General features: G+C 35.1%; 1 pseudogene across 1 annotated transcript; it reads right to left on the reverse strand.

Annotated features, from left to right (window-relative positions):
• Positions 1-5,763: 5,763 nt before the first annotated feature.
• LOC18424988 (putative indole-3-pyruvate monooxygenase YUCCA4) lies at positions 5,764-19,243 on the reverse strand (annotated as a pseudogene). The gene is made up of 5 exons (XR_016055226.1): positions 19,240-19,243; positions 15,484-16,088; positions 14,779-15,022; positions 10,665-10,787; positions 5,764-6,209 (listed from the first exon to the last, which is right to left on the reverse strand). The product of XR_016055226.1 is annotated as a putative indole-3-pyruvate monooxygenase YUCCA4 (transcript).
• Positions 19,244-21,092: the final 1,849 nt, after the last annotated feature.

The following is a 21,092-nucleotide window of genomic DNA, read 5'->3' on the forward strand; positions in this document are numbered from 1 at the left end:
TTTCTATAAATTTACTACCAAGATGACTAGTATGGTTGAACCTTTATGATTCATGAAGGTTTTGCATATTGTGAAATCAACAGGTAATGAATTACTTATTGCATAATAATGCTAAGAATGTATATGTTGTATGTACAGTAATTGAGTGGGAGCTGCTACAGTCCCACTTTTTTTTAGCTACTTGGGTATTCAGATAAACAGGTGAAGGTATCTCACGGATCCAGATGATGCAAAGTCTATATCTGGATATATGTTCATGCTTAGAAGGGGTACAATTTCTTGGAAATTAAAGAAACTGGATGTGGTGGTATTATCCACCGTGGAGGTCGAGTACGTGCCATGTTGTTTGGAGGCCAAGGAGGCCGTATGGATTAAGAAATTTTCACCCCGTATGTTGTGAGGCAGTAATGATTTTTTGTCACAATACAACGACGATATGCATATTAAAAGAGTCATGATTCCATAAGAACTCTAAGCATATAAAACCATGCTTCTATCATTTGAGGAATGAGGTGAGATTGAGAAAGATCCAGATAAATTAAATATTCCAATGGGAGAACCCACTAATATTTGACAGGCCAACTGGAACAACTGACTATATTGTTGCTCACCTATAGAACTCGGATGTGTGGCGCTGGTTGTATGGTTATCTATGAGAGCTGTTTGTTTGAAGAACTCCTTTGAGCTCATGAACATACGACCCCATGCGATGATGGTACATAATGATCTTTTGCGACAACATGTTTATGATTCGCAATGCGATATGAAAGATAGACTAAGACCACTTTTGGAATGAGATCCGAGCAATAAACAGAAAAAGACGTTGCTTTTATAAGTCACTTTGTGAAAGGATTGATGGCAAAACCCATAATTAATGTATTGAGAGAGAATACGTGAAAAATGCTTGAGAGAGAGATTGTAATTGGAAAAGAAAGATGAGGATGAGAGAAAGTGAAGAAGAGTGAATGTAAGACCTTCAAAGGCCAAGTGAGAGATGTTGGGTGAGTGTGGCCATTAAAGGCCTTATGAGTGCTTGTAAAATGAAATGATATAATGGAACATAAACTCAGTGTAAGTGTGGTCCTTCATGGACCATACTAAGCAAACAATGTTTGCTGATATCGGACTGATCTTGACGAGCTAGGCCAGTCGGTTGGAAAAAACCTATGTTACATGGGCATAGGAAATTATTCGATAATGGTTATAATAGGTCATCCCTTGATGAAGTCGGAGTATACCCCGGTGAGTGAGCCGAGGGACTGTGTGACCCTTGTGTATGATGGTGGCGTTTGGAAACGGGGGTTAAAGCCTCATCCGCGAGCCATCACACGACATGCATAATGATAGCCGTTTTGGGAAAGCAAACCACCTTTTATGGTAAAGTTTATGCATGTGCGAGAGATACCCCTATGTGCCAGGAGCTGTAGTCGCATCAAGTCTAGGTGACATTGGTATGTCTTTAGGGGAGAACCTAAAATTTACAAACTGGGATTACGATCCCTTGGCTCATTGGCCAGACTTTGGTGGCTCATAAATGAGTCCATGCATGGACTGTGCATCATGGGAAACACTAGGTCTATTGGATAAAGCAAGTGTGAACCGTAGTCCACAGTTAAAGGTGGAGTGCCCCAGCGTTTATTTATTTAATTCCTAGACCATATGGATGATTTACACATCTAATTAATTTACTTATGTTTTTATTAATGATATATCATTTTTAGAATTATTATTTGAATTTTTTATATCTCTGGATATTTTATTTATCAAATTTGGATTTATAAAAACAGAGATATTGATTTTAGAATGATTTAAATATTCAAATTTGATTTTATGGATTTTTTAAAATCATATAATTAATTTTAATAATTTTAATATTGCATGGGAGGGCCAATATGTTAATGGGCCACCATTGCATGTGGGTGGGGCCCAAGAAGTATCACCTAGGGTGGCACACCCCACCCTAATGAAACTTTCCTTGTGTTAGTTCAAGCTTTGGCTTGAAGATAAAGCTTTAAAGTGTTTTTTTAGAAAGATTTTTCCTTGAGGAAGCTTTCAAAGGATTTTTGGAAAGCATGAGAAGGCTTGTGCATAATTTTTGGTAAGCACTATATTATGAATAGAATTATTGTATTTAATTTCTATTGATAGGAAAATGAATTAGAAATGAGGAATAAAGGTTCTAGCACCTTCCATAATGTTGATGGCCCATTTATGAAATGGATGACTCAAATCTCTCACCCTACAAGTCACTCAAGATCAGTAGTTCATATTCAATCTCACAAGAAGAGGCAAGCGAAAGAAATCTCTAAAAAACCCTAATATTGTTCAAAGCTTATAAAAAGGGACTGTCTGTACCCAAAATATTTACACCTTATCTCTTACACCTAATTCCCATCTCTCTCTCATATCTCACAAAGGGGGTACACCCCACTTGGAATATCTTTCTCTTTCTCTTAAGAGACCCAAAGGGGTACGCCCCACTCTCTTATCTTTGATATCTGTCTCATGATGGTTCTCTCAACTCTCATGATCACTCATCTCTCATTGGAGTTTTAGACTATAAGGTTGTGGTAGAAAAAGAGAAGTATTTTTCTCAAACTAGATTGTTAAGGGGATTCACCTTAGGATTTAAGATTTGTGATAAAGGAGTTCATAGTTCCATTAGAGCGCTTGGCTTAAACTTGTTTTTCCGGTTGAGATTGAAGGTTGATCATTGATCCCGTACCATCGGATGGTGGTGACTCGGTGTAGGATGTAATAAGCACAGTTGAGCTAATCTCTGATATTATCTTTTTATTTCTTGCCATATTTAACTATATTATCCTATAGTCTCAAGCATAAGAATTGTGGATATTTTCTTTATTTAAAAAAGATTAGTTTAATGACGTTAAGATTTTTAAAATCTTTGATTTGTTAGTTTTATTTTCTTTGAAGCAAGAGTTATTGTAATAAGACTACTTGTAAGCGATCTTTGCCAAAAAAAAAAAAGTAAAAGAAAAGAAAATGAATGAAAAGAAGAAAAATAAAAATTATATATCCCCCGGCAAGATCGCATTAGTCTTTCTTTCAACCACAACAATAGGCTAATCTCTCTGTACACGTTCTTATCTTTTTCTCTCTCTAAACATCAATACTCTAGTGTCTAGTGTGAGGGTTCCAAGCTTGGATGTATAGAGCTTTGGAACATCAAAGAGACCTCTTTGTTTTCTTGTATCTAGAGGGGCAAATATCATCTTAAAATAGCGTTCCTGAATGCCCAAAAACAAGAAGGCTTTAAGCACCGATTTTCTGGTTTCATATAACCTTTTACCCTGTTTTCACCCAACAATTTTCCAACAATTCAAGAGGATATGTATGGGTGAAAATAGACTATTATGACTTCCTTGAAAGTCACGAACCATAATTTTACTAGACTTGAGCACTTCAATAGGCTAAATTTCAAGAGATCGCAACATAATGTCCTCTTCCTATTTACTACACTTAAGGTGGCTTACATAATCACCAAATCGACGCTTGCACCACCACCTCCACCACCTGATGATTCAACTGATGAGCAAACTCAAGCATACAAAAGATGAATGGAGGAAGATTATATTTGCAAAGTTCATATCCTCAGTGCTTTGGTGGATCCCATATACGACATCATGCATTGGTGGCCACGACGAGAGGACTATGGAAGCTTCTTGAAACCACGTCACCGAAGAATCTGATAACACAAAGTTTCTCATTTCTAATTTTCTTGACTTTAAATTCATCAAAAACAAGAATATTGTTTTCAACTATATGAGTTGTAGCTTGTAGCCAATGAACTTAAAGAATGTGGAATTTCATTAGATGAATATTTTCTAGTAGGCTCTATTTTTCACTAGCTACCCTACCCCCTTCTCGGAAAAAATATCAAAGGAAAATGAAACATAAGAAAGTGGACCTTGATTTGGTTCAACTTCAAAGATATCTTCGAGTTGAAGAAAAGAATAGAACTTGGAAAAAGAAAGATGAAATTATAAATTTTCATATTAAGGCAAACATTCTTGAGTAAAAATCGAGTGCTTCATATAATAAGAAACATTTCTTTCCTAAGGTCCATAATGAAAAATATAAGAACCAAAAGTTTAATGCCAACAAAAAAAGAGGAAAAGCTCTTGTTATATATGTGGAAAACCGAGACACTATTCAAGAGAGTACCGATACCGAAAAGGGCTCAAAAGGTCTAAAGACTAAGTAAACATGACCACTGATGAAAAATTTATAGCAATGGTCATGGAAGTAAACGTGATCGATAAAGATAATGGATGGTTTGTTGATACCGACGTTCCCATTCATGTGTCTAACAATCGAGCCATGTTTTTGACTTTTGAATAAGTGGGTGATGGTAATTCAATTCAACTTGGAACCCAAGCTATTTCAGAAATGCTTGGAAAGGGGGCGGTGGAACTGAGGTTTAGTTTGGGTGAGGTTCTTACCTTGAAAAATGTGTATTATACGTCAGATATGAGAAGAAACCTTGTCTCAAGATGTATCGTAAACAAGGAAGGCTTTAAAATTGTCAAACTTATTTTGACAAAAAATGATGTATTTGTTGGCAAGGGATATACTTGTGATGGAATGTTTGAGTTTGATTTAGCTAAATAAATAAATAAGTCTTCCGCTTATATTATGACTTCTTGTAATGTGTCGCATGGTAGATTATGACATGTTAACTATGCTTCTATTAAATATTTGGTTAGCTAAAATGACATTCACCCTTAAAGAAGTTCCAATATGGAGATCACAACTACCTGATTTTTTGCTTTCCTACCCTCATACAATTTTTCTTGCTTCCCCTTGATAGGGCTGTAAAATGATCTCCATTGTACTAAAATGGTAGGGCCCAAATCTCCACTGCTTGTCAAAAAAAAAAAACAAAAGAAAATAAAAACTGTGATTGATAAAATTAGTGATGTGAGCACTTGCTTGAGTCATGACTGGATTGGAAGCAAGCTACAGTGGCCCAAAACAGTCACCTTTTTTTTCTCCTTTTTTTAATTGATGCGGCTATTAGGCCCAAAACAATCACCTCTTTCTCCCCCTTTTTTTAATGGGTACGGCTTTTATAAGGTTATGATAAGGTTAGAGTATTTTATAATATTTATTTTAATTAGTGATATAGATTTGATATGTCTTTAAAAACAACATAAAAAAACAGCACATGTTTTAAAACATTGTCAATCCTATAGCATTCAAATAAAATGGATTTTTATAATATCTGTTTTAAAATTTCTTGTTGGAACACAATTCCCAAAGTCAATTCAAGACTTGAGATGTGAGAACCAAGTGAACTCCCCCGCCATAGAGCCCTTGAAATTCCTCAGTCATCTATCGATCTTAATTATTGTAATCTCAACATTATTTATGGATCAGGTGGGCCTGAGCTATACCAATAGTGATTGTCCACTTCAGTTGTCACCAAAAGTAGTTCAAGCCCTAAAATTTATATTGTAAGTACAACAATGCAAGTTGCACCAAAAATAGAAACAAAAGATATTTGAATGCGATCAATATGCATATTTCAGGCAAACATTTTTCCTTTATAAGTTTACAAGTTTAAAAACAAAGAAAAGAAGGCCATAACCACACAACACAAGGACAAGGCAAAAAAAAAAAAAAATGTGAAGACAAATATAACTAAACATCATATATAGAAGAAAAGTGTGAGCACCCATGCAAAATTGGATTATATACAAAGGGAGCACAACCACTCACTCTAACATACACCCTTTTTCCTTTTTGGTGAATCAGTGGGGAGAGGGCCCCCTATCATTTGTAGGAATGGAGCCTAGGGCGTAGTGTTGCTAATTGCCAAGCGATAACCAATTAAGTTCGGCCTTTTTTTTTAAGTAAATCTTTTTTCCCAAAGAAAAAACCAAAAGAAATAAATCAAAAAAAGGACCCACCAAAAATAAGAAAAAAAAAGCAATAACCCAAGGTAAAGAGAGGAGAAAACTTGAGACAATAATCTATTTTAATGATGGTTTGATGACTATGAAACGTTTGAACTAGCTAAATTTTCTCCATTCCATTGCTCTATCTGATGCTATTTTCCTAGCATCTATCCCAGCACCCAATATGCCTCTCTTAGTGCATCCCACACTATATAACCCCTTCTGCCCCTTCCATCCATGGGGAAATGGCATTTTGGGCATTCCATCTTCCGAGAAGAAATCGCATCCCTGCACCATATAAAGCCATCATGAGTCACCATACATGGGCATATATGCACATGCATACATAACCATTAACCTCATGCATCTATGAATGTTTGCATGTACACATACCAGGGTTTCATTCATGCATTTATAAACTAGCCACAAATGCTCATGAATGGATCACATAAGTATCCATGCGACATGCATGCTTGATCTTATGAACCCCTTATTTATCAAGAACCAATGAGAGAGGCTGGTCCAAGTAAAACTAGTTCAAACAAATTTGATAAATCAGACTTTTTATAAAAAAAAAATAAAAAAATAATAAAAATAATTTGAAAATATGAAGTATAATTCCGCAGAATGGGTCGAAACTGGATCGTCCTCAAATAGGTATAGAGGTTCCAAGAATGACTTAGAAGTTTTGAACCACGAGAAACAATAAAGAGTAAAGAGTGTCGTACTTTTCGAGATAAATCTTATTCACCCTACGTTAATTGCACTATTCAGCCATACCCACGTTAATTACACTATACTTGCATACACGCAATCATAAATACGCGCATCAGGCACACTCATATACATAAGGGGATAAGTTAAATATCAAAGGAAAAGTTTACAAAACGCTGTAGGGTAAACACCGTTGCAATTTTGCTTGTAAAAGTCTTGTAGAGCTCTTGCTGTTTTTCGTGTATTTCGCGTGAAAAATCAACCGCACCGGACATGTTATGTTTCTTGCGGTATGGCAACTAATGGATATAGTATGTTCAGTATAGACGATTTATCTATGATGTCTGAAAAAATCGAACGGCACTGAGCCTATGAGCGAAAATACTGTTCATTTTCGCCTATAGGCATACCGTAGTGGCTTCCAATATCAAATATCAATAATATAATATAGGAAAAATGGTTTAATATGGCTGCTGCCCTATCAAAATAGCAAATCCTCACTTTAAAACTCACTAAAAATTACAAATCTGGTGTTGAAAAACCTTTAAATAGATCGGCCTTGAAAATTAAGGCAGTGACAAAAAAAAAAAAAAAAGGATTTCAAGACCTTAAAAAGGTGTATATTGTAATAATATTATCTATGCCATCCCTTTTGCCGTAAACATGTTCATGGATCTCCAAGTTCAGTGCTCTTTCTTGAGTATCAAATTTGTAGTCATTGTTGGAGATTGATTTTAGAGCCATCATAAAGATTTTTGATGTGTGCTTTCGGACAAAGATTCTTTACTTGCTTTCATAGCCCACACCTTATAGAAACTTTATCATATAATATATACATATTTGAAAGAAAGACCAATATGATCTTGCCGGGGATATATATATATATATATATATATATATATATTATATTTATTTATTTCTTACCCGTCAAAGATCACTTACAAGTAGTCTTATTACAATAACTCATGCTTCAAAGAAGGCACGAGGTCAACAAGAAGAAGGCATGCGGTCAACAAGAAGAATGCTCCGATACCATGTTAGAATTCGTGGGAGCATGCATTCACAGATATTGAATGGAGAATGCAGAGAGAAGAAGAGAAAACAACGTTCATGGATCCAATGCCCAGTTGGTTATATCGTCACTATTTTGGATGATTCTTTACATCAACAATTACCTTTATATATAGAGGACAATCACATAATTAGAAAAGATAATTATGGTATGTTAACTTGATGACCAAGTAACTTGGTCTCCATCTTCTAGATACCTAACCTTATCAAGAGATATATACATATACATCCATAATGATGTATATCAATATGAACCCAAGATATCCATATCCTAACAAATAAAATCAACAAGTTCAAGATCTTTAAAACCTTGATGCCACTAAAACAATTTTTCTTTTAATCAATGAAAATAACCACTACTTCTTATGCTTGGGAATATAAAGACAATATAATTAAATATGCAATAAACAAATGTATGCCGGAGATTACCTCAACCGGACTTGTTATGTTCCACGTCGGGTCACTACCATCCGATGGCGCGAGAACAACGATCAACCTTCAATCTCAACCGGGAAAGCAAGTTTAGGCCAAGCCCTCCAATGGAACTATGAACTCGTCTTTAATCACAAGACTTTAGATTTAGGTTCAAAACCTTAAGACCTAGTCTAAGATGTTATCTTCTTGACACTACCCAACCCTTAGGTTTAAAGCAAGATGAGAGAGATAGAACTCCTTATAGGTGGGGCGTGCCCCTTAGGTCATCTTAAAGAAAGAAAGAGAGAGCCCAAGAGGTGGGGCGTGTCCCTCACAAAAACTAGAGAGAGAGTCTCCTAGGGTTGGGTGTGCCCCCTATGGCTTTCAAGAGAAAGAGAGAGAGAGAGAGAGAGAAATTTTTAGAGAGAGAAGAGAAATTTTGGTGTAGAGATTTCATGGGTAGAAGTTCTCTATCTATAGAGCAAGAATACGATTAGGGTTTCTTAGGGTTTTACATTACTTACCTCTTTTGTGAGATTGAACATGAACCATTGATCTTAGGTGACTTGTAGGGTGAGAGATTTGTGCTCTCTACTCTATAGATGAACCGTCAACATTATGAAATGTGTTAGGACCATTATTCCCGTTTCTTAAACTATTTTTGCATCAATAGAAATTAGATCAAATAATTTCAAATATAATATTGTGCATACCATAATGATGCACATGCTTTCCAAAAAAAATTATTCAAAGCTTCCTCAAGTCAATTCATTTCCAAAATGCATAACACTTTGAGTACAAGTCAAAAGTCTCTACTTCATCAAAAAAGAAAGCCCCCTAAATGGGTAGGGCGTGCCACCCATGAGACGGTCTCATGGGCCCCACCATCTAGGCCTTGGTGGGCCTATGTACACAATGGGCCCCTATGTAGTTTTTAAATATTTTAAAATTCAATAAAATAATTTTTAGAATTTATTTGAATATTTAAATCAATGTAAAAACAATATCTTTGTTTTTATAAAGCCAAATTTGATAAATAAAATATCAAGAGATTTATAAAACTTAAAATAATAATTTTAAAATAATATGTACCATAAAACAAACATAATTAAATTCATTAGATGGAAAAATGATCCATATTATCTAGGAATTAAATCAATAAATATTAGGGCACTCCACATTTAACTGTAGACTATAGACCACAATTGCTTTATCAAACCAATCCAGTATTTCTCATGACCCACAGTCCATGTAGGAGTTCATTAATGGGTCACCAAAGTCTGGCCGAAGAGCCAAGGGGTCGTAATCTCAGTTTGTGGATTATAGGTTCTCCCCTAGAGACGTTCTAAGGTCACCTAGACCTGATGCGACCACAACTCCTATCGTGCATAGGGGTATATCTCACACAGGCATAAGCTTCACCTTGAAATGTGGTTTGCTTTCTCGAAACGGCCATCATTATGCATGTCGTGTCATGGTACATGGATGAAGTTTTGCCTCCCGTCTCTGAAGGCCGTCATTACACACAAGGGTCACACAGTCAATCGGTTCACTCATCCAAGAATATTCTAACATCATCAAGGGATGACCTATTAGAACCAAATCAGATAGTTTTCTATGCCCAGTTAACATAAGTTTTTTTTTAACCTACTGGCATGGATCGTCAAGCTCAGTCCAGTATCAGCTAACATTATTTTTTTAGTATAGTCCACGAGGGACCACACTCTTACTGAATTCATGTTTTATTATATCAAAATGTTTTATTAAAAGCACTTATAAGACTTTTAATGGCTACTTCACCCAGCAATATCACCCAATAGTATATACATATTATGCATAACCATAAACATAAAATGGTCACTCACTCATAAGTCTTAGTGTACATGATTACCGGTCACATATAATATGGAAGAGAGATGTCCATGTCCTTAGTAGGTTAATGATGATCCTTAATGGTTACAGTAAGACGAAATCATGGTCTAAACACCAAATAAGCAAAGTCTTATTCCTATTCTCGTGGGAACGCCATAGCAATAATGACAAACACTAAATAAGCAAAGCTTTCTAGTATCCTCGTGCGAACCCCAAAACAATGATGACAAAACATTAGAGAAAAGCAGCAAAATAATATAAAACAACACCATTCTTTCTATAATTAATCCAATGCCATAACACACTTTTTTCTATTGTGGGAAGGGGAGAGAAACGGAGAAAAGATGACAATGATTTGATATTCTCATTTTTAGAGAGAGAAATAGAAAAGGAAGAGAGAGAAAGTAGAGAGAGAAAGAGGGAGAGAGATGTATTGATGATGATGTTGATGTTCTCCTGAGAACAAAGTCAAATTATCACGAGCTACCCAATTGTCTACGGAAATCTTATAAGAACCTCACTTTTTCCTTAAGAAATTAAGGCCAAAAACATGCTTTTGGCTCCATGAAAGAGAGATCTATCTCTAGAGAGAGAGAGAGAGAGAGCTTTTTTGTTTAGAGAGAGAGAGAGATTTTTTTTTTGTTTAGAGAGAGAGAGAGAGATCACGCATACCTTGAGCCAAGTGGGAACGTTGCTCTTGTAGCCGGTGGCCAAGATAAGGGCGTCGAATTCCTTTTCTTCTCCGTTCACGAATTTGGCTCCACGGTGCGTCACTTCTTTCACCCCACCCATGACCTGATCATCATCACATCACAAAATCAGCTCAGCTCCTGAAGCACACAAAACGTGAAACTTAACCTAGAGAGACAGAAAAGAGTAATGGATTCCGCTTTTTTTTTTTTCAGTTGAGACGAGGGGGAAAGAAAGCTGCGCATCCTTTTCTCCCCACCTTTGTTTATAACCAAGAAAGATAACTACTTAAAGATTTACTTTCTAGTGCAAGGGAGAGCTACAATTTTCCGTCTTTAGAGTAGTGTATGGAAAAAATCGGGCCGTTCAAATTCTAGCTAGTTAGACCCGGTTAGTTCAGAACCGGCAACTAACAACCAGTTTTGGTGTAAACCAGGGGTATTTTAAAAAGGGTGCAGTTGTCATACGGATGTATCCGTAGGGGTATTTTAAAAAGGGTGCAGTTGTCATACGGATGCATCCGTAGCTGTAGAGGTAAGGTGCACCTCCAAATTTTATCATGGTATATAATGTTGATGTAAAATTATTTCAAAATCTATTTTTCAATCTAATTATAAAATTTTAAATTTAAAAAATGATTAAAATCAAGTAGATCTATAAACATATGAAAATCTTGAAAATGGACGGCATAGATAATATGTTCTAAATGCACTATTTTTGAGACTTAAAATCTTTTTATTTTCATGGCCATACATCTCGATGTCGAGATGATCAATCAAAAGGTTTTTCAACATTAAAACTACCTTTTTGGTTGGATTTTTGAGGTGTATCCGTAGTTCTACATTATAAGGTTGCATCCCTATATAAACTTGTTCTTTTTAAAAAAGGGTGCGGTTTCTATAAGGATGCAACTTTAAACTATCCAATCAAGACGCGCCTTAAAATTTTATCATAACACGTAATTTTGTTATAAAAAATTCTTAGTAGTATCTTAAAATCTATTTTCATACCTAATTAGAAAATTTTAAATTCCAAAACTGGCTAAAATCAAGTAGATCTATGTAGATATATGAAAATCTTGAAAATAGACGGTCTAGAAAATGTGTTGGAAGATGCACTATTTTTGGGACATAAAAACTTTTTTTTTTTTTTCATATTTATACATCTCAATGTTAAGATGATCGATTAGAAGGTTTTTTCAACATTAAAACAACATTTTCGATATATTTTTGAGGTGCATTTGTGATTCTACTTTTTAAGGTTGCAACCTTACATAAACTTTTCCCAAATTGAAAAAATATTATATAAAATTTCAATAAATAAGGGATTTTGTTTGTAATACATTTTTTTAATGTTTTTCATCATTTTGGTAAAGTTTGGAAATTATTTTGGCCATTAAAATTTATTTTTACATTTTTTCTATTTTTAAAATTTTAAAAAATATCCCTAATTGCAAATCGATTATCTAAATTTCATTTATGTTCTACTTTATTCATATGTGTTTTTTTAATCATGCTTTAAATATACTTGCCATATTTTATTGGATTTTTTTATTTATGTTTAATTTTTAATACTTTTTACCACCCGGGACTTTTCCGATTGGGCCGGTTGAACCGTTTCAAGCCCCATGTCCGGTTAACCGTTCTTGTTCAAATTTGCCAAAATTGCGTGAGAGAGAACAAACTCTCTTCCAAATTAAACTTTTTGAGTTCCAACAATCTAAAATCGGGGAGGGAGAGAGAGAAAAAGAGCCACATTTTTCTTTCCTACGTGCTTGAAGTTCGATCCTCTACCATTGTTGGAAAGTGCCACTCGGGTCGTGTACTCGACCTATGCCCAAGCCGAGTACTCGCCAAGAAACTTCGCCCCGTCCCCAAATAACTTGAGTGCTATTAAAAAAATACAAAAATATCTTACAAAATAGAAAAAATACGTTTAAAGTAAAATTAAACAAAATAAATCTAAATGAAGTTAAAAAAATAGTGAAAAAAGGATTTTAAAAAATCATTTTCTTACCGGGGGATATTTTAAAAAGGAAAAATATCTCTATGGACCCCATTTTCAACTTTCTTTTCTTTTTAAACCCAAAATTTCAAACACTATCTTCTAACCCCCAAATAACTTAATCTATTTTTATTCCAACTTTTAATCCAAACAAATTAAGAAAGACTCTTTATACTAACTCTCTCTCTCTCTCTCTCTCTCTCTCCTCATGTTGAACAATGCTCTTGGTGACATGAGGGCTCGAGCTGTGTCCCCTGATGTGAGAGAGAGTGCCATGGAGGAGTGAGAAACATGCTTTCTCTCTTATTGCGAGCACCCCTGGTTTCGAAGACGATGTCTCTCTGAAAGGAGTACTCAAGCACTATGAAGGCTTGATGAGTGTGCACTCCAAGGCCATTAAAGGCAAGGGAGCTTGGTATTGGGCTCATCTCAAGCCCATCCCGGTTCAAAACCAAGACACTAGTGTACCCGAAGTTGTAAAGCTTTGATGCTCTCTCTGCAACTCTCTCTTCTCTGCTTCCAACCCTTCGAGAACAACTTCCGAGAACCTAAAGGGAGGAACTTGCCCCAATTTTACTGTAAATCTCTCAAAACCTCTCTCTAGCTTCCCCGCCATTTGCCCCATCTCACCATCTTCTCTCTCTGCCCCAACTCCTACCTCTTCTCACCGCTCTAGAAAGAGAAACCCCGTTCACCAATTGACCTCCCTAATGGAACCAATCTTTTAGAAAGACAGTTTTCACTATTGGCTCTATTCCTTCAAAATTTGCAGAAACGCTTTGGGACAGTGTAAATGCAATTTTCAATGGTGGAGTTGTTTAGAGATGTGTTAGTATACTTGCCGAGAGGTTCAAAGCCAAGGCTTTGAGAAATTTGGAGTTTGAAAACCATTGGATGGTGAACCTTTCTTGTCAATTCCAAGGGTTCAATAGATTGATCAAGGATTTCGGCAAACAACTACCTGTGTTTCGAAAAGTAGCTGAGAATTGCCTAAAATTCGCAAATTTCTTTAACTCGAGAGCTCAATTGAGAGCTGGGTTTCAGAAGTTGCAGTTGCAAGAGCTTGATCAGGTGGGGCTGATCAGGGTCTTGCCAAGAAAGCCATTTTTCCGGTGGGTTTTTTGGCAAAAACTTCCCTCTGATTTGCCTCACATTAGAGGACATCATGGCCACTGCTCGAGCTCTGCAACTTGCTATAATGGACGACTCTTTTAAGCTTCTTTGCTCACTGGATCCTCTTGCTAGAGAAGTTGTAGATATAATCGGAGACATGGGTTTTTGGAACAAATTAGAGGTAGTTCTTTCTCTCACTAAGTTGGTCAAGGCAATGGCTCAAGAGATCGAAACTGGTGGCATTTCTTGGAGCACATCATTGCCTCTTGTAGTTTTCTGGCGAGCAGGTGACCGGGGTTGTGTAGTTTCCCGGTGAGTTGTTGAGGGGGGAGATAGAGAGAGAGGGAGGCGTTTGGGAGGTTGATCGGGGGAGAGAGAAAGGAATCCTGTGAGGAGAGAGAGGAGTTTTAAAAAACAATGTTTTTTTAAAATTTCTTTGAGTCAAAAAAAATTAATAAAAAATAAATAAAATATGTTCAGGGGGTTAGGAGATATTATAGAGTGAATTTCTATATACTAAGATAGGTTTTGCAACCTTAGGTCCATGCAGAAATGAAAGTTGAAAAAGGGGTCTATAAAGATATTTTTCTTTTTAAAAATAATCCAAAAAGAAAGAAAATATAAAAATAAGTATTCATGCCAATGAAAATTGAAAATGGGATCTATAAAAATATTTTCTCTTTTAAAAATAATCCAAAGAAAAAGAAAATATAAAAATAAATATTCATGCCAAAACACTTTGCAATCTTGATATTTCATATTACAAATAAATTCCTCATTTTTTATAAAGTTCTTTTAAAATTTTATAATATTTGGCTAGTCTGAATTACTTGGGCGGTAAGTCCGACCTAGTCGAACGGTGCCTCTCATCGCCAAAACCTCTTCCCAACTAATTGTGGTGCCTTATAAACAGCTCCAACCACCCGAAATACAAAAATGTTTCTCTCTCTAAAGATATGCATGAATGGTACTTACGTACCTTGATACCCCCTCTTGATTTTAGAGTGCACCAACATCCACCACTGGGGTTTTTCCTGACCCGTTCTTCAGCTCGATGGGTCCAATTGTGGGCCTTGCAAGCCCATATTTATCGGTTCTACCCAATATCAAGTAAGCCATTACTAGTAGAAACTTGTCTACTACTCTGAAGGGAAACAACTTGAGCAAACTCATTGCTCTCCACAAGTGGATATCCCATACATCTCTCTGGGTAAAATGTGCACCTACAAACACAAAACAGAAAAAGACTTATAGAGAGAGAACCTAATTTTCATTTGAGAGAGAGGGGGATTCTTTATAGAGAGAAATGGAGATCATGAAAGTGGATTAGACTTGCAAGAGAGAAGAGAGAGAGAGAGTTTCTTTAGAGAGAGAGAAATAGAGATCATGAAAGTGGATTAGATTTATAGTATGGAACTTTAAAAGCCCTCCCATCTTTTTTCGAGAAAGGAGTGTAACAACAGACAAGTAAAAAACATCAGCAAATGGAATCCAGGACTACTTTCCTTTTAATAAAAGAAAAATAGAAGCACATGGCGCAAACCAACATCCAAGTATACTGAAAACAGAAACAAAGATATGCAGTTCGTTAGGGAGAGAGAGGGACAAGCTTGATAAGGATAGAGAAAGAGAGCAGCTTGGTAAGGCCAGAGAGAGACAGAGAGAGAGTGAGAGAGAGACGCACAGGGTTCCTAGCAACCATGTAAGTCTCAGCACCATGACTGCACAAGTCCAAGCAGACCTCCATGCCGGAATTCCCACACCCCACCACCAAAACCTTCTGTTCTTTGAACTCCTCCCCTGTTTTATGCACACTCGTATGTAACACGGGGCCCAAAAACGTACTCAAACCATCCATTTCGGGTATCAATGCCTCTGCATTCTCACCTGTAGCCACCACCAACCATTTCCCAATATACCCTACAAAATTCCCTAAGAACCCATTTGATAAATCCTCCGTTTTCACTCTCCAGAACCCACAAACTGGATCATAAGAAGCTGATTTAACCAGTCGGTTAAACTCCGGGCTGATTTCAGATTCTATATGACAAATGAATTGCTGCTTTGTTGGATACAATAGAAAATTCGGAGGAAAACCCATTAATGGTAGCTCACAGAAATCTTTAGGAAGATGGAGTTTCTGCCTATCATATGCTCTGTATTGCCACAGAGAGGCAATGCAATCTGATTTGTCAAGAATAATGGAGGGGACGCCATGGCTTTAGAGACATTCAGAGGTTGCAAGACCAGAAGGGCCTGCACCTATGATTATGGGGCCATTAACCCATACTCACCTGTGATTGTGGCCCTGTAAATCAGTGTCAAGAAGACCCATTTCAAGTTTTTCTCTCTAGATCTTTGTCTCACTGCGAGACCGTATTTATAAGGCCTAGTACTCCCTGTGTACAACAAATACTGAAGGAGAAATGGGTTTTCTCTTTCGACTCTCGCAGGACTAGAATGTTCACCTACACCACCGGATAAAACCCTATTTAGAATAACGATTCTACATTTTGGTTATATAATCTAGAGAAAACTATATATTTATCTATTATTTTAAGTGTTATTACTATTTTACTTTAATTTTTCACTTACTACATTCAAAATTTTGGATATTACATATATACCCAGTTTTGGGCTTTTTTCCAAAATTGCCAGGATCGTCAAGATGGAAATAAATAAAAAGTTCGAAACTTCAAGGTCAGAAATTGCCCTATTTTCCGATATTTAGGATCCAAAATATCAAAAAGAAATTCGGACCTTCAAAGCAAGAAATTTCCCTATTTTTGACTCATTAGGATCCGAAAGATAAAAAATTACAGACCTTCAATGTTCGTAAAATATTTTGGACATTTATAAACAATTTTGAATTGGGCAAACATCGGGTTTTCAAATTTTTTTACGAGAGTAAATTGTGGACTATCGGAAAGAGCAAGTATTTGAAAAGGTTTTTTTTTTTAATTATTGGTTGTGAATATAAAATATTAGTGGAGCGATTTTTTATATCATATTAGTTGAGTTTTATTTGCTGATATTTTTTCTTTTTGGAAAAAAAATTGAGACTCTGAAATTGTAAATTTTTTATTTTGTAATTTTCGGATTTTAAAAATCCAAAAATTAAAAATTTTTGGATTTGAAAATACAAAAAAAGTTAATCATAGTTAGTTCATGTAAAAATAAATTTTGGATCTTGATAATTAAAAAAAAAATGATCATTTTTAAAAAATATTGACAAAATAATGTAATAACGGATATAAAATGGGTAGAGTAGTAATAGCAGAAAATTATAGGTGAAATTACAGTAACGTTTAAAATAATGGTTATATGTGCAAATTTCCTATAATCTACTCAATTTATAGTTTAATTTCAATATCTTTTTAATTGAACTCTCTATGTACTTGAAAAATAATATTATGAGATTGAATAGAGATCATCGAATATTTAGATGGCGAAATCTAGGTGTTAGAAACTCAAATTTCAAATTATTTTCTAAGAATATTCATCTAGTAACTTTTAAATGATTTTCCAAATTTTAGATTAAAAAAATCATCCCAAAAAGGTCTTCAGACAGAGGGAGTAGTCCCTAGATGGTGAAATATAAGTGTAGACACTCGAATTATTTTTTAAGAATAATCTAGTAACTTTTAAGTAAAACACCTTCAAATAATATTGACAAATATTGTTTCAATATTGGAAATCTTTGCAATAGCTTTAAAATATATTTTTCATTCATAATCATAAAATTTAAAGCTTAAAAAATAGTGTAGATTGAACAGATCTATGAAAATGTGGAAACCATAAAAATTGACGATCCAAAAATGCATTACAAAATGCATTATTTCTAAAACTTAAAATCCAATTTTTTACTATATCTATACATATTGAAGTCGAGACGATCCATTTGAGGATATTTAAACATCAAAACAACCTCTCTTAATAAAATTTTTGAGGTGCGCTGATTGTTAACATCAAAACAACCTCACTTAATAAAATTTTTGAGGTGCGCTCTGATTTGATTGGTAGAGCCTCGTACTTATATAAAATTTTTCTTTTAAAAAATCCTCCCAAATAGGACTTTTGAGAAGTGAATTACACTAGCTCAAAATTTATGATAGCTCCTTTTTTTTCCTTTATATAATAGCTTTTTCTTTTCTTTTCATGTTTGCATAGGGAAGCAAAATAACATGTTTTTTTTTTAATTACAACTTTGAATTGACAGTTTGAGTTGGCAACAATGAGTGGAAGCTGATTACTTTGTTTTGGGTTCAGTAAAAGTATGGAAATAGAGGAGAGAGATAGGAGAAGAGAGAGAATGAGAAAAGAGGGGGAGAGAGAGAAAGGGAGAGGCAGCTTTGTGCTGGCAAGTGAGGGATAGCACCTGGCAAGTTGCAAGTACCTGAAAATTAGTTGATGCAAGCGGGATGCCATTTGGAAAAGAGTACAAATGCTCAGTGCCGTCCAAAATGTTCGTTTTTATAAAGTTGCAACCTCAAACAATTTAAGTAAAGTGTGCGCCTCCAAATTTTATCTTTGGCGAAAATATTTTTAAAATTTTCTGTAAATTTATTTTAATATTCAATTCTAAATTTTAAACTTCAAAAATGGTTAAATATAAGTAGATATATAAACATATGAAAAGTCTTAAGAATAGACGGTCTAGATAATATATTGCAAGATGTATAATTTTTTAGACTTAAATTTTTTATTTTTTATTTTTTCAGATTCCTATGTCTCAATGTCGAGATGACCAATTAGAGGGTTTGTAAACTTTAAAACAATATTTTTCGATGTATTTTTTAGATGCATTTTTAATTCTATATTTTTATAGTTGCTACAACCTTATATAACTTTTTCCAAAGAAGGAGATCTTATTCTCATAAGGACTATACTATCTATTTATTCTCTTAAGTAAAATGTAGGGTTATCGAGAACCCCTTAGCTTGCGGAACCGGGAATCCTAAATATCGAGATCCCACCCAAGATCATGTACTCAACTGGCCAAATACGAAGTAGATGGATATAACTATAAATCGAGTGCGAAAAATAAAACAAATATAAAAAAATACACCACAACAATACACGATTTACGTGGTTTACCCCTTAAAGCTATTTCCACGGTAGTCTCAGCAACTAGAAATTCACTATCATAATAAAGAATACAATTTTGGGTTACAAGAGATAATACTTATCTCTAAACATCGGTAAAAGATTATCATCAATCTTCTCTTCTAAACCCACTCTCCCGACCGAACAACACCGTCGATCAACATCCTCTTTCCCACTGCAATACCACACTTAAAACGATAACCTCGAGAGCAACATAGAGATTTTCTCTCTCTAGAAGTGAAAGTTAACCAATTAAAAACTCATAAGAATATCCAATCCAAAACTCATGAGAATACCACCCCTATCTCAAAGGCCATGTCTCTCTCTTAAATACCCATTTTCAAATTGGAGATCCATTCTCTTAACCCCCAAAAGGGTGACACTCAAAAGATGAGTATTATATCCTCCTTCACTCTCTTATAAAGATATCACTTTCTTGATTTCCAATAAAATCAATTTTCTATTTCCCATGATACCTTAATATTTAGAAAAAAGTATCGGTATGGTGATTTAGCTATCACCAAACCCAACATAAAATCTACCAAGAATTAATTTTAAGATCTCAAATTTTAGGAATATAATTCTACATATTACCCTTAGTAATTTTTTTTCTTAATTGCATCGGCTATGTACTTGAACATAATGATGTCTCGAGATAAAATGGAAACCATCTAACTTTTACACGGTGAGATCTGCGTTAGAATACTTAATTTTAATTATTTTATTTTGAGAATAATCGTCTAGAAATTATTAGGTGGTTTTAAGAATTTCAGATTGAAAAAGTTCTCCCACTTAAGTCTTCTGAACGAGGGAGTAGAAATAAACTGTGCTCCAAAATATCTTATAAATGCCACGGGTTTTGAAGCCCCTCGCAACGGGGAATCAATCATGGCAAACTCAAAATGACCTGAAGAGTAACGACTCTTTCTTTCCTCACATGCTCCCACGAGTACTATTCGAGCCGGATCAATGATTGAACCGGGACTTAGCCAATGAATTCGGTATCATTGCCAATTGGACTGGTTATATTAGTGTTCTAAAAATCTGACTGGTTATATAATTGGACTGGTTATATTTGTGTTCTAAAAATCGTTGATTTGGATCAAAAGCCGGTGATATGGAATAGAAATCAGTCGAGATCAACCTAGTTCTTAGTCAGAACTGGGAATCGGCCTAATTTTTGATAGATTCGCCCAGTTTTGTCAATGCATTGGGCGATTTGGATAGATTGAATGGTCTCGTTTATACCAATTAAGCGATTACACCAATTTTAATATTATTATTATTATTATTATTATTATTATTATTATTATTAATTTATTTTAAATTTAAAATTATTAAATAGATTATTTGAAATAGATTCCCATACTGAAAAACTGGTCCAATCTCGCCTGGACCAGTCCAGGGGATGACAAACCCGGCTAGTCGATCCCTTTCAAAACACTGAGTTATATTATTCTCCGAAAAATAAATATTTATAAGTTAGATAATAAAAAGTATTTTAATGAACGAAAAATAAGTAATGAATAGAAAAGAAGTAGAAATTTCGCCAATTGTGACGCTCACAAGTTTAGAAAACTAAAGTAGTGAATTGTGCGTACCATTCTAACACAATATCACTGTTTTTATACTCAAAGTTAGTCGATCAGCACTTTTAATGTAACACAATAAGTGCGTGAGGGGGTCACGGGAAAATCAGCAATAGCAAAAAAAAAAAAAAAGCGCTCTATTATATGTTTGAGAACCGAAAAAATTGGGTTTGCGAATGGAAAGCTAGTAGTGGAAAGGGGGTTGAGGTCGTGGTGGTAGCCTACTCTGTTTTTCAATTGAACATTGTGGCTTCTATTCCTACTGACACTTTAAAAAACCACGTATGCAAGCTTTATGTACTTTCCAACCACATATACAAGCTTTATATACTTTTCCTTATCCAACCGTCCATATTGTGGCTTATACTCCCATTTTCCTTATCCAATCGTCCATACTCCCATTTTCCTTATCCCAACCGTCCATGCTGTGGCTTCTACTCCCATTGACACTTCCATGCTGTGGCTTCTACTACCGTCCATGTTGTGGCTTCTACTCCCATTGACACTTAAAAAACCAAGCTTTCTATGTTTCTCCTACAACAAAAAACTTATATACTTCTCTTTATCCAACTGTCTATGCTGAATGGAGGGCTAAGAT

The sequence above is a fragment of the Amborella trichopoda genome, chromosome 5, assembly GCF_054954075.1.
Source record: "Amborella trichopoda isolate Santa Cruz 75 chromosome 5, AtrichopodaSantaCruz75HAP2 v2.0, whole genome shotgun sequence".
In the NCBI taxonomy this organism is placed as follows: domain Eukaryota; kingdom Viridiplantae; phylum Streptophyta; class Magnoliopsida; order Amborellales; family Amborellaceae; genus Amborella; species Amborella trichopoda.